Raw genomic sequence first — 11,023 nt, 5'->3', positions numbered from 1 at the left:
CAGAGCGCGGGGGAGCGGGAAGACAGCGTGGAGAAGGCCAAGACCGGTGCAGATGAGCTGAAGGACAACGGCGCGGAGGAAGCGGGCTACGTTGTCTGCGAAGCGAAGCAGAGATCGATGGCAGCAGCAGGGGGAGGAAAGATAAAGTTCAGGCGAAAGTGTGGATGGCGGGAGGGAGGGAGAGACCCTGTGGAAGAGACCCGGAGACTGCGGCAAAAATAGGACCCGAGGGTTAGAGGCAGAGCACGGAGAAGGGGGGAGCCGGACTCAGCCGCAGTGAGAGCAAGTGGGAGGGAAGGAGGCAGAGAGAAGGGAGGACGAGATAGACCCGAAAAAGAGAGCCAGAAGCTCACTCTGGCCGTCTGGTGTGAGAAGGGACCTTCATCTCAAGGACACCGCGAAACACAGATGGATGGTGGAGAAGTGGGGGAGCCGCGACCCCGGCGGGGCGGGCACCTGCCCAGCCTGCCGCGCCCACCGGCGCGGTCCTCGCGCCCGCCGCCCCCGCGCCGCGCCCTCCGGACCGCGAGCGCCCCCACTACCCTGCCCGCCCCCGCCAGGCCCAGCCAGTGCTCGGCGCTGGCATGAAATTGGCTGCAGCCGTAATGAGTCCGCGCCGCGCGGAGGAGGCTGAGGGCCCGCCAGGGAGCCCTGCGCGCCTCGTTTAGCTTGTTTATTGTTCAGGCCTAATTAAAACGTTCCACCGCTCTGCGTTTACATCCGCCCCCCGCTAATGAATTCTCGGCCGCCGGGCGATTTCGGAAACTGCCGCGGGCCGGAAGGGGGGGTAGGAGGTGGCGGGACCGGGGAAGGAGTGAAGGGGAGGGGGACGCGCACAAACACACACACGCACCAAACACACTCGCTGCACACACCCACACCCTTCCACGGCCAAAGGAGCAATTAGACATCCGATGATTGACTCCGAGGTCCGAGTGAGTGCCCCCAGCCCCGTCGCCCCAAACTCTGGCAAGCAGGCGTTTGGAGGGGATGGAAGGCAGGGTTTGGACGAGGAGTGGGGAGAGGGAGGTCACGAGTGAGTGAGTGTGTCCTGTGCGTGGCAGGCCTGCGTGTGTCTGTGAGCACACCTGCTCCCGGAAGCGCGACCGGGGAGCGGCCTTGTGCGCACAGGTCTCTGTGTCTGTCTGCCTGTCTGTCCGTCCTTCTAGCTGTTCATGCCGGCTTCTCTCCCACAGAGGGAGCCTGCTCTTGGCTTGCAGTGTTTCTGGTGGCTCTGGGCGCAGCATTTTGTCATTTTGCTGTTTGCCTCCCTGTCACGACCTCAGCGAGGGCAGATGGAGCCAATGGAGGGAGAGAGACAGACGGTGATGCTTGGGCAGCCAGGGCTCCCTGCTGGCCCCTTTCCTCCTGCAGACACACACACATTCAGCCCTCCACTGCAGGTAGTCAAATAAAATACACAAAAAGCAACCGAAATGCCATTCACACTTGACCACATGGAAACACACAAATGAACAAACTCTCACAGACAGAGCAACTTGCCAATCACACATGCAGATTAAAAGACCACCTGTAGGAACATGTCCCCCTGCCACGCGTGTGTGCTCACACACACACACACAAACACACACACATGCAAACTTGGGTACACACTTCTCCAGGCAGTTGTACGTGAACTGTCACTGCTGACACATCTGTGTACCATTCAGTGGGCCCCAATTCCTCTCATAGAAAATTCAGATCACCCAGCCCCACCTTCAAAATCTGCCCCTCTCCATTCCCTTTCATCCTGGTTCCCCAACCCAGCTTTTTATTCCAGGCCAGCAAAGGTATTCCTTGCCTGGATTATGGTTTGCTCCTGTTCCAGAACCATCAGAGAGGTGTTCTTCTCTTTTCCTACTCCATTTCATGCCTCGTTGAGTTTCTCCTTCCACAGCCCACACATAATTCTCCTCCTCCAGGCAGCCTTCCCTAATGAACTGACTCTTGACTCTTCCCTGGTCAGTTGCACTTGTTGATCTGTGCAGTGGTGAGTGTCACCAGGCTACTTTGATAGTACCGTTGTCAGGGAGAGAGACTGTAAGCTCCCCAAGGGCAGGGCCACTTGACCAAATATTTCAGGCCAATGTCAAGCTGAATGTGCCAGGCTTCAGTGCCAGGCTGGGATGTTCCTGGGAGTCCTATTACCTGGTTTTAACAAACAGAAAAATGAAACTAGTCCTCAAGAAGCCATCAGGAAAGTCTCCTGTCACATCTTGCAAGTATCTCCTTCAGAATGACCTTTCGGTGCCACTTGGGAGGACACACCCTCCACTGGGCCTTCCCACATTCACCTTGTTCTTAACTGGAAATGCTGCTTCCCATCCCCTCATCCTCCAGTCTTGGAGAAAACTTGGCTCTTTTGAAAAATTAGATTCATCCTAAAGAATAAAAATTTGCAGTATAGCTCAGAGCCGTACTGCATGCTTTAAAGGTGATTCCCCAAAGAGGAATGTCAGGAAGGACCAGTCAACTGCAGCAGCAGCAGGTGAAGATGCTACTTTGAAGAAGATGGCATGCATTGGATTAATAAGGTTCTTTGTATTAATAAAAAGACAAGGTCATCCTAAAAATCCACTCGTTGACTTCCCCCCCACCCCAACTGACCCGAAAGGTTGTTTTATCCCAGCCCAAGCTCTCTGAAGAGGCAGGTGCCTGCCTGCTACTGCTCTGTCCCCTTAGTCTGCCTTCTTCTCAACAGCCAAGCCTCTCTCCATGCCCCTCTCCCTTCTGCAGTTAAAGGCTGCCTCCCTCTCCATGTCTTTCACCTAAGCACGCCTCGCTCATATTTCTTTCTACACCTCTGTCTTTCTCTCTCTTCTGTCAATTTTTCCACTGCCTTTTTCAATATCAGTTTCTCTCCCCCGATCTCTGTTGAGGCTCTCTCCTTCCATTTTCTGTCTCAATCTTTCTCTAACTTCCATCTCTGCTCTGCTCTCTCCCCTATGCTGCACCTCAACTACTCAAGCAGTCACTTGGAGAGGGAGGATGTGTAGAAGTCTAGTTCAGCACCAGATGATTCTGGCATTTTGAACAGAGCTCTGAATTGCTGTGTTTCTACACACACACACACACACACACACACACACAGCCTCTCCTCCCAGGTGGTGAGACACCAGCAGAGTGTCAGGGTCTCCATCATGCTCTGGCTTCCATCTCCTCTCTTCCCTTCTCTCTCTCTCTCTCCCTCTGTTACTCTCTCTCCCTTTCTCATTACTCTCTCTGTCTGTGGTCTTCTTCCCTCCAGTCGCAGGTGGATCTGTCTTTGGCTCTGGGTCCCTGACTTTTGGTTTTCCCCTGGCCTTGGGTCCACTTCCTATCTCTGAGTCCCTGTCTGTCTCGGCTATCTCTGCCCTCTGGGTGTCTGTTTTTGTGTCTGTCTCCCATCTTTCTCTCTGCTCTCCGGATGCCCCTCTCTCTTCGCTCTCTCCTATCTCTGACTCTGTCTCTCCCCGTCTCTCGGTTTCCTCTCTGCCAGTGCCTGTCTCTGTCCCCTCTGTGTCGCGGTCTCTTTTCATCTCCAGGGGGCCGCGACCCACTCGGCCCTTTTGGTCCCACAGCGTCGATCTTGGCTTGAATTTACTGGGCCTTTCTGTCCGCGTCTGTGTGTCTGTCTCTCCCTTCTCGGCCCCTCGGCACTGCCCGGCAGTCATGGGTGGGCTGGCGCGGAGGGCTTCAAGGGGCGGGGGCGGGCGGCCCTTTGTGTGGAAGATTGACGGCCGCGCGGCGCAGCCTCCGCAGCGCTGATTAGGATGCAGCGCGGGCGCCGACTGCAGCATTCTCCTCCCCGCCCAACCTTCTCCGCGGCTCCAAACCCCGGCCCCTCCCTGCCCGCTCAGGGTCGTGTGGCTCACGCCTCCCTCGCCCCAGTTCGTCCACTGGGAGCCACTGGAAATTCTGGGCGGGCACGTGAGGGCCCCCTCTCTCACTCAAGTATCCACACGTCTTGTGTATTTTAAGAGAAAAGGAACGAGGAGAGGTGGGAGGCCGCCTGGAAGTGCTTTGTCCGAGGGGGGCAGGTGTCACGAGCGCGAAGAACAGAAACGCGCCCGGGGACTTGGCCTCAGCAGCATCCCGGATTGAGAACGGCCTCGCAGCTCCTTGCTCCCTTCCGACAGGCACACGCGAAGCAACAAGTCCTGGGAGGAGACAGATGCGTGCCCCTCTTTCACCTCCACCCCTTCATAGCACCTATAACCCTTCCTGGTGCCTAGGAAGCTCCCGATAAAATTACTGACATATTTCACCAGTTCTCCCAAAATTAGCACCAACATCTGTGGAGCTCAGTTCCTTTAATTATGCCTCCTCATTCTCTCTGCCCACTCACCGCCCGCAACTCAATATCTGCCCTCTGGACAATTCCCCCTGCAAAGCCTTCCAAGCACCCCAGTGATTCTCGCACTTCAGCTCCAAATCCCAGTTATTCCAACCACTCCACCCCAGCATCTACATGGTGTTCCTCCCGCCTCCTCTCCCTCCCTCATCCACCCCGGTGCAACCTGGCCCACTGGGTTTCTCCCCAAAGACAGTCAGTCACTAACGAGCACTGAGTACTAGAAGGGGAGGGCCAAGGGCAGCCTGGTGGGTGGGAGGGATTTCCAGAGCTAGCAAATAACGAGCCCTGTCAGCATCTGTCAAATATGCCATCTCCCTCCATCATCCCTGTCTCCTGCCTCCTGGTTCCTGCCAATCCATCTCCCTGTTGACGACTGAGCTCAGGTGCAAATTCGCCGAAGCCCAGACGCATAATGCCTGGTCCGCTCCAAACCCATTTTCTCCAAGAATATCACTAGACTCCGATGTCGTTCTTTGAAAACTCCTGACGATCCTAGGAAACTGGGGTGTAGATGAAACCCAAAGAAAAAGAGAAATTGCCCTCTCTGATCAAAATCTTGCCCTCAGCCGCTTGTCTCCAACGCACACCCCCAAAAGCAAAGCTTAAAATATCAGGCAATAGTACGGAACGTCAAATCTCAGGAAGACCTTCCCAGCTTTAAGGAAGTCGTGAGGGCCTCAAGAAACTAGGGAGATGGTGAGCGGGTATGGGGCAGTTCTTGGACAACCCCAAATCGCTTCTTGTAATATAGTCGATTTCCACCAGGGGGCGAGGGACGCGGCTCTGCGGATTTAAGAGGAACCTTCTCAGAGGCGACCTGCAAAGAGTTCGGCGGCCACAGGAGGGCGGCAGAGAACGGCGCTCCCTGCCAAGCCAGCCCCCCGGCCCTGGGTGCTGAGATGGGGCTAGACTGAACAGGCTGGGGGTGGGGAGGGGGGGTGAGGGGAGTCTTGCTCCAGCAAGAACCCATGATTTTCCAAATCCAGGAAACCCCTCTTGCTTCCTTCTCCGCCAGCATCTCTTCTCTGGCTCTCAGGCCCCTGAAAGGCTATCACCCACCATCCACTCCAGCCCCCTTCCATTTTCTGGTCCCCCCGCACTGGGTCCACTGGCACAGAAAGGGCCTGTGGCTTTTTCATCACGATTGTACAGCAAACTCCAAAACTCAAAGAAGTGATGTTTCATAGGGTTTCAGCTGACAACTCGGAGAAGGCAGTGGCGACCCACTCCAGTACTCTTGCCTGGAAAATCGCATGGATGGAGGACCCTGGTGGGCTGCAGTCCATGGAGTCACTAAGAGTTGGACATGACTGAGCGACTTCACTTTCACTTTTCACTTTCATGCATTGGAGAAGGAAATGACAACCCACTCCACTGTTCTTGCCTGGAGAATCCCAGGGACAGGGGAGCCTGGTGGGCTGCCATCTATGGGGTCACACATAGTTGGACACGACTGAAGTGACTTAGCAGCAGCTGACAACTGAAGCCAGACTAGAACCCAGGTTTTCTTAATTCTCAATCCAGGGCTCTTCCCATTGTGCTGGTTGCCATTTCTGAGAGAAAAGCATACTTTACAGACCCCAATGGAAAACCAGCTTACAAATCAGTGTCAGAAATTCCCTGGAGGTCCAGTGGTTGGGACTTGGTACTTTCACTGCCGTGGGCCTGGGTTTGATCCCTGGTTGGGGAACTAAGATCCTGAAAGTCAAGTGGCATGGCCACACACACACACAAAAAATTATTCGACGGCAAAGCTACACTCTTCCCCCTGTTTACATATGTAACTGGTGCACGTGGGCATAGAGATGTACCCTCTCGTCCTTGGGCATACACACTCCTCCACCCCTCTCTCCCTACTTCCTGAACTACAAGAGAAACTTCTCTTCATTTATAATTTGCAATTTTCATTATATTTGCAGAGGCGCCTTAAAGTGGAGTCAGAGAAGCACTTTCTCTGTTCTAACCTTGGTCCTTCCTACTACAGCCCTGTTCGGGTGGAGGAGAGGGGCCCCTCCAGGTCTCTCTCTCCCAGTGATCCTCTGTCCCAAGCCTTTCACTGCCCGCTTGCCTCTCCCACCCCTCTGCTGACTAGCCTCCTCCTCTTCCAGATCTTTCTTGCCACTGGCTCTCCTTCAGCCTCAAGAGCTGAGTCACCTAGGAAGGTGAGCACAGAAAAGGGACAGAAGGAAAGGTGGGAGAGACAAGGAAGAGAACCTAGCCTTGAGTCAGGAGAGGTCTCTGTCCTCCTCCCTTTACACTCAGCTGGAGTACTACCTAGAGTATGACCCCAGCCTTCTGGATGGTCCTCACTCCTTCCACTCTCCTTGGGGCTAAAGAGCTGATGAAGGTGAGAGGCAATGAGGAGGGATGGTGCCTGTGGGGAGGGATTAGAACTCATGCAAACTCCAAAGTCATGGGCTGAGTATGTGCATACGGGTATGCCACATCCCCACCACTTCCGCATAGCCCCCACATGTGCCTTCCATGTCATTCCCCATCCAGGACTCATTCCTTATAAAACAAGAGGAGAAAAACTCCCCAACCTCTCAAACACCTTATTCCAACTTTCATCCTCCAGGGGAGATCTGAAAAGACAAAACCCTCCCCTTGTTTTCCCCCCTCCCCATGTGCCTCCTTGTCCACTCTGGCTTTCGAGATGTCCCCCTAGACTCTCGGAGGCAGCCCCCACCTTCCGCAGAATTGGGGAGGCACCAGCCAGAGCCTCCTCCCCACAAAGGACTGAGACAAACGCCAATCACGTTGGGGCCTCTCACGGTGCCCATTCTGCTATGAATTCCCAAGGTCAAAACCATTCTGGTGTTATTAAAAACATAAATGTTGCATACCAGGCAGCAGGGGAAAAAATTATAAGGCAGCCAGACGAGAGGGAGATGGAGGGGCCGGTAATTGTCTTCGTCTTCCCAGAGTCAAGCTCCACGGGGCTGGAGCCGCACACAGAACATTGCTTTTTAATTTAACTCAGTAAGGTCAGCAGCAGCAAATGAGGCAGGGGAGGAATGGCACCTCAGAGGGAGGGCGCCGGGGCACAGCCCCCCACCTGGAGTCTGCAGAGCCAGGGCTCTTGGCCAGGATCTCCAAGCAGTGCCAGCAGGAGCAGAGGGAAGATAGTGGGAAGAATTTCGTGCCTCTCAGCCCACCACAGAGGGAGAAGGCAATGGCAACCCACTCCAGTACTCTTGCCTGGAAAATCCCATGGACGGAGGAGCCTGGTAGGCTGCAGTCCATGGGGTCTCGAAGAGTCAGACATGACTGAGCAACTTTACTTTCACTTTTCACTTTCATGCATTGGAGAAGGAAATGGCAACCTGCTCCAGTGTTCTTGCCTGGAGAATCCCAGGGATGGGGGAGCCTGTGGGCTGCCGTCTACGGGGTCGCAGAGTTGGACACAACTGAAGCGACTTAGCAGCAGCAGCCCACCACAGAAAGGAGCTGGACTAGGGGCTGGAGGAAAAGGGACCATTGTGAGGGCTTCTGAGGAACTGGGATTTGGGTGCAGGGAGAGAAAAAGGCTCCAGAGGGACCCTAGGTGAAACCTGAAGGACTCAGGCCGGTGGAGACAAAACCTTCCCCCAACTTGGCTCCCCACAATACCCACTCTATGGATGACAATAATAAGGGCCATGATTGAAACTCAGGGGTTTGCCTTCCCCCAGCACCTGTGAATCCTGAGGCCCAAGCAGAGAGAGTTCTCCTGTGGACCACTTTGTCCCATCTCCAAGAATCCAGCAAGACAGGGGAGTGGAGGATGGAGAATCCGAGGCAGAGTCATCCTCCCTCAGAACCGTCCTCACAGGTTCCTTTCTCTGGCCACCTTCCCCTCTGCAGCCCTACTAGCTATATGGTGGTTCTCTCCATTTCCAGTGCTATAGGAAGGACTGGAGTTAGACCACAGAAGGGTCTTTCCAGATTAACCCTCTTGGTCATGGCCACAACACAGGCCAGGGTAGGGAAGGCTAAGAAATCTAGGCTTTTCTGAATAGGCCCAATGAACTGAGCATGATGAAATCAGGGAACCCAGAGAAGATGGGCAATCTTCTGGGTATGGTGGGCTTGGAAAGACTATGCAAATATCAGAAGCAGTGACATCCAAATACACATTGGGATTTATTGGGAAGTTCTTCTGCAGGTCAGACCTCAAATCCTCCAGCTTTAGTTTCAGGCTATTTCTCTTTTAGGGCTCTTTCGGGGAGGGAGAATCTGAATAGTAGGTTTGAGACTTGAGCACAGAGTTTCCATTATCTCTCTCCATCTAGAAGTGTCCTTGCCACTTTCCTCCCAGGTTTCTACTCTCCTGTCAATTAAGAATTCAAAGCTTCCTGAAGAAACCACCAATGTCAATTAGGAATTCTGAGGCCTGCTACCCTCACAGTGCACACTCCTACCGGCCTTCCCAGCTCTCTTGCCAAGGAGGTCCCATTCTTGGCACCAGGACTCCATACCTGCAGTTCTCAGTGTCTGCCACAAGGTGGCAGCAGACACATCAACTGGTCTAGAACTAGAGCGGGTGCCTCACCAGCGCCAGGACCCTCTCCTCCACCCAGATCTCCACTCACCCAACCCCTCCTCCCTAGGCAGGATGCCAACCCTGCCTAGGCAGGGCGGCATCATAGTGGAGCTTCCTGCACTCCCCACACCAGGCCAGCACCCCAAGGGCCCCAGGAGAGTAGTGTAGAAGGGCCTGTTAACTGGCCCAGAGGCAACCAAGAACAGGAAGAGGAACAGGAGCGAGGGGTGAGGCCTAACGCAGAATAAAGACCAGGAAGGGTCTGTATTGCCACCTCCCTCCTCGGGAGGAGATCCAGCTGGACACCATTAGCTCTCCCATCCCCAGAGCGCAGAAAGGGGACGAGGTTCAGTCGATTCTCCACTGCAGTCCTGACCCTTCTGGTGCATGAAGAGGGGTCCTGGGAGAGAGGAGAAATCAGTCCTGCCATTGAGGCACCTTCCATTCGGAAGTGGGAGCAGGGACAGGTACACAGCTGGAAAGAGCAGACAGAAGAACCAGGAGAGACTTGCAGCTACCCTGGCAGTGGTTTAGAAGGAGAACGTTTCGGATCTAGAAACAGGAGGACTAATCAAGGAAGACTTCCCAGAGGAGGTGAGTATGAGGTGATATTGCAAAGGGTCGAGAGGCTAGTCTGCAAGAAGAGGAGGAGATGAAATGGTTCAGACTGGGCATAGACCACGAGGCTAGAAGAAGGCAGGGAGGAGCAAACGACGTGAGGGCTACCCCTGGATGCGTCCAAGAGAGCAGATGGTGGGGGTCTGCGAGGGGGGTGGGAAATTGAAGGAACAGGTGTTGGCGGGTGAGAGGCCTCGAAGCCCAGCTGGAAAGACTGGGAAGGAGTCACTGAAGGCTTCAGCAAGAAGAAGAGGGACAGCCCCCCATTAGCTGAAGTATTCCTCCCTCTCTCCCCAACTCCATAAAACCAAGAGAAGAGGAGTCAGGGTTCCCCAAGGGGACACAAGAAGGATTCCTAGACTAGGAGTCAGGGGCTTAGGACACTGAGTGAGTCTTCCCACCTCTGAGGCTCTAGCTGCTGTCTGTAAAGCAAGTGAGCTGGAACCTATGGTTTCCGAACTCCTGTCTCTGATATTGTCCTATGATCATTGCCTTCCTCTCCAAGAATGACCGGACCCATCTATGATCCTCCAGGCTTCAGTCTCCCATTCTCTGAGTGTCCCTAAACTTCAGACCCACTCCCCTATCCAGAAGAAGCTACTTCCATGCCAGGGGGTGCTAGGTTCTAATTTAACAAACTCAGCCTGGGCTTACTGGGTACATGGTATAGCAAGAGGATGTAAGGTTAGATCCAGGAAGAACTTCCCAGCACAAGAGGTCTGAAAGCCTCAGCTTCTGTGTCTCCAAGAGACAGGGACATTTGTTTTGGACCTGCCTGTGTAGTGGACCTGCCTGTGTAGTGCTAACTAGAGAGAGGTGTTCTCACTGTGGTTATGGATCACCACGGCCCCCAGAGCCAGAGACCTTCACATGAAGCCTTTCGGGGACTCTACCACCCTAAGGCAGAATGGGTGGAGCCTAGAGCTAGGACTTCCAGCCTGGGTAGAAGACACTCCTAAAACCTGATGGGCGAAGATGTGCAGAGAATAGGCCTGACCTATCCACTGCCCAGGCCCCTGTCTGGGCCCCACCTCCTCACCGCCCTCGTGGGTCAGAGCAGGGCATCTGAGCACTTCCAATTCAAGCCCAGAATGAAGACCTCAGGGCCCGAGTCTCCACCCAGCCTCAGACCTGGGACCCTGACACCACCACCCCCATGCCTGGTGGGGCACAGGCACCCACTATTCAGGCTACCCAACCCCCCGCGTCCCCAGCAGAAACAGCCTTCCTCTCCTGGCCTCTCACCTCAGCCCCACCACATGCCACATCCTGGAACCTGTTAGAGATTTCAGCAAACGAAAGATATTTTCGGCTGTGAGGCTCCCCGGGGACACAACACACATCATACACACACACCGCTCATACATACACACAGACACCCTCAAAGTACACACACATCCACACGTCACATTCTCACACACACGCAACACAGACACATGCTCATGAACTCATACATATACAGACAAGCATATACACCCAAACTTACACATATTCCTACACTCACCAACACACGTGTACACATACATACATGTGTCTCCACTCCT

Source organism: Oryx dammah, unplaced genomic scaffold, assembly GCF_014754425.2.
Source record: "Oryx dammah isolate SB20612 unplaced genomic scaffold, SCBI_Odam_1.1 HiC_scaffold_29, whole genome shotgun sequence".
NCBI classification, from domain to species: domain Eukaryota; kingdom Metazoa; phylum Chordata; class Mammalia; order Artiodactyla; family Bovidae; genus Oryx; species Oryx dammah.
Note: the sequence above shows the minus strand (reverse complement) of the source record.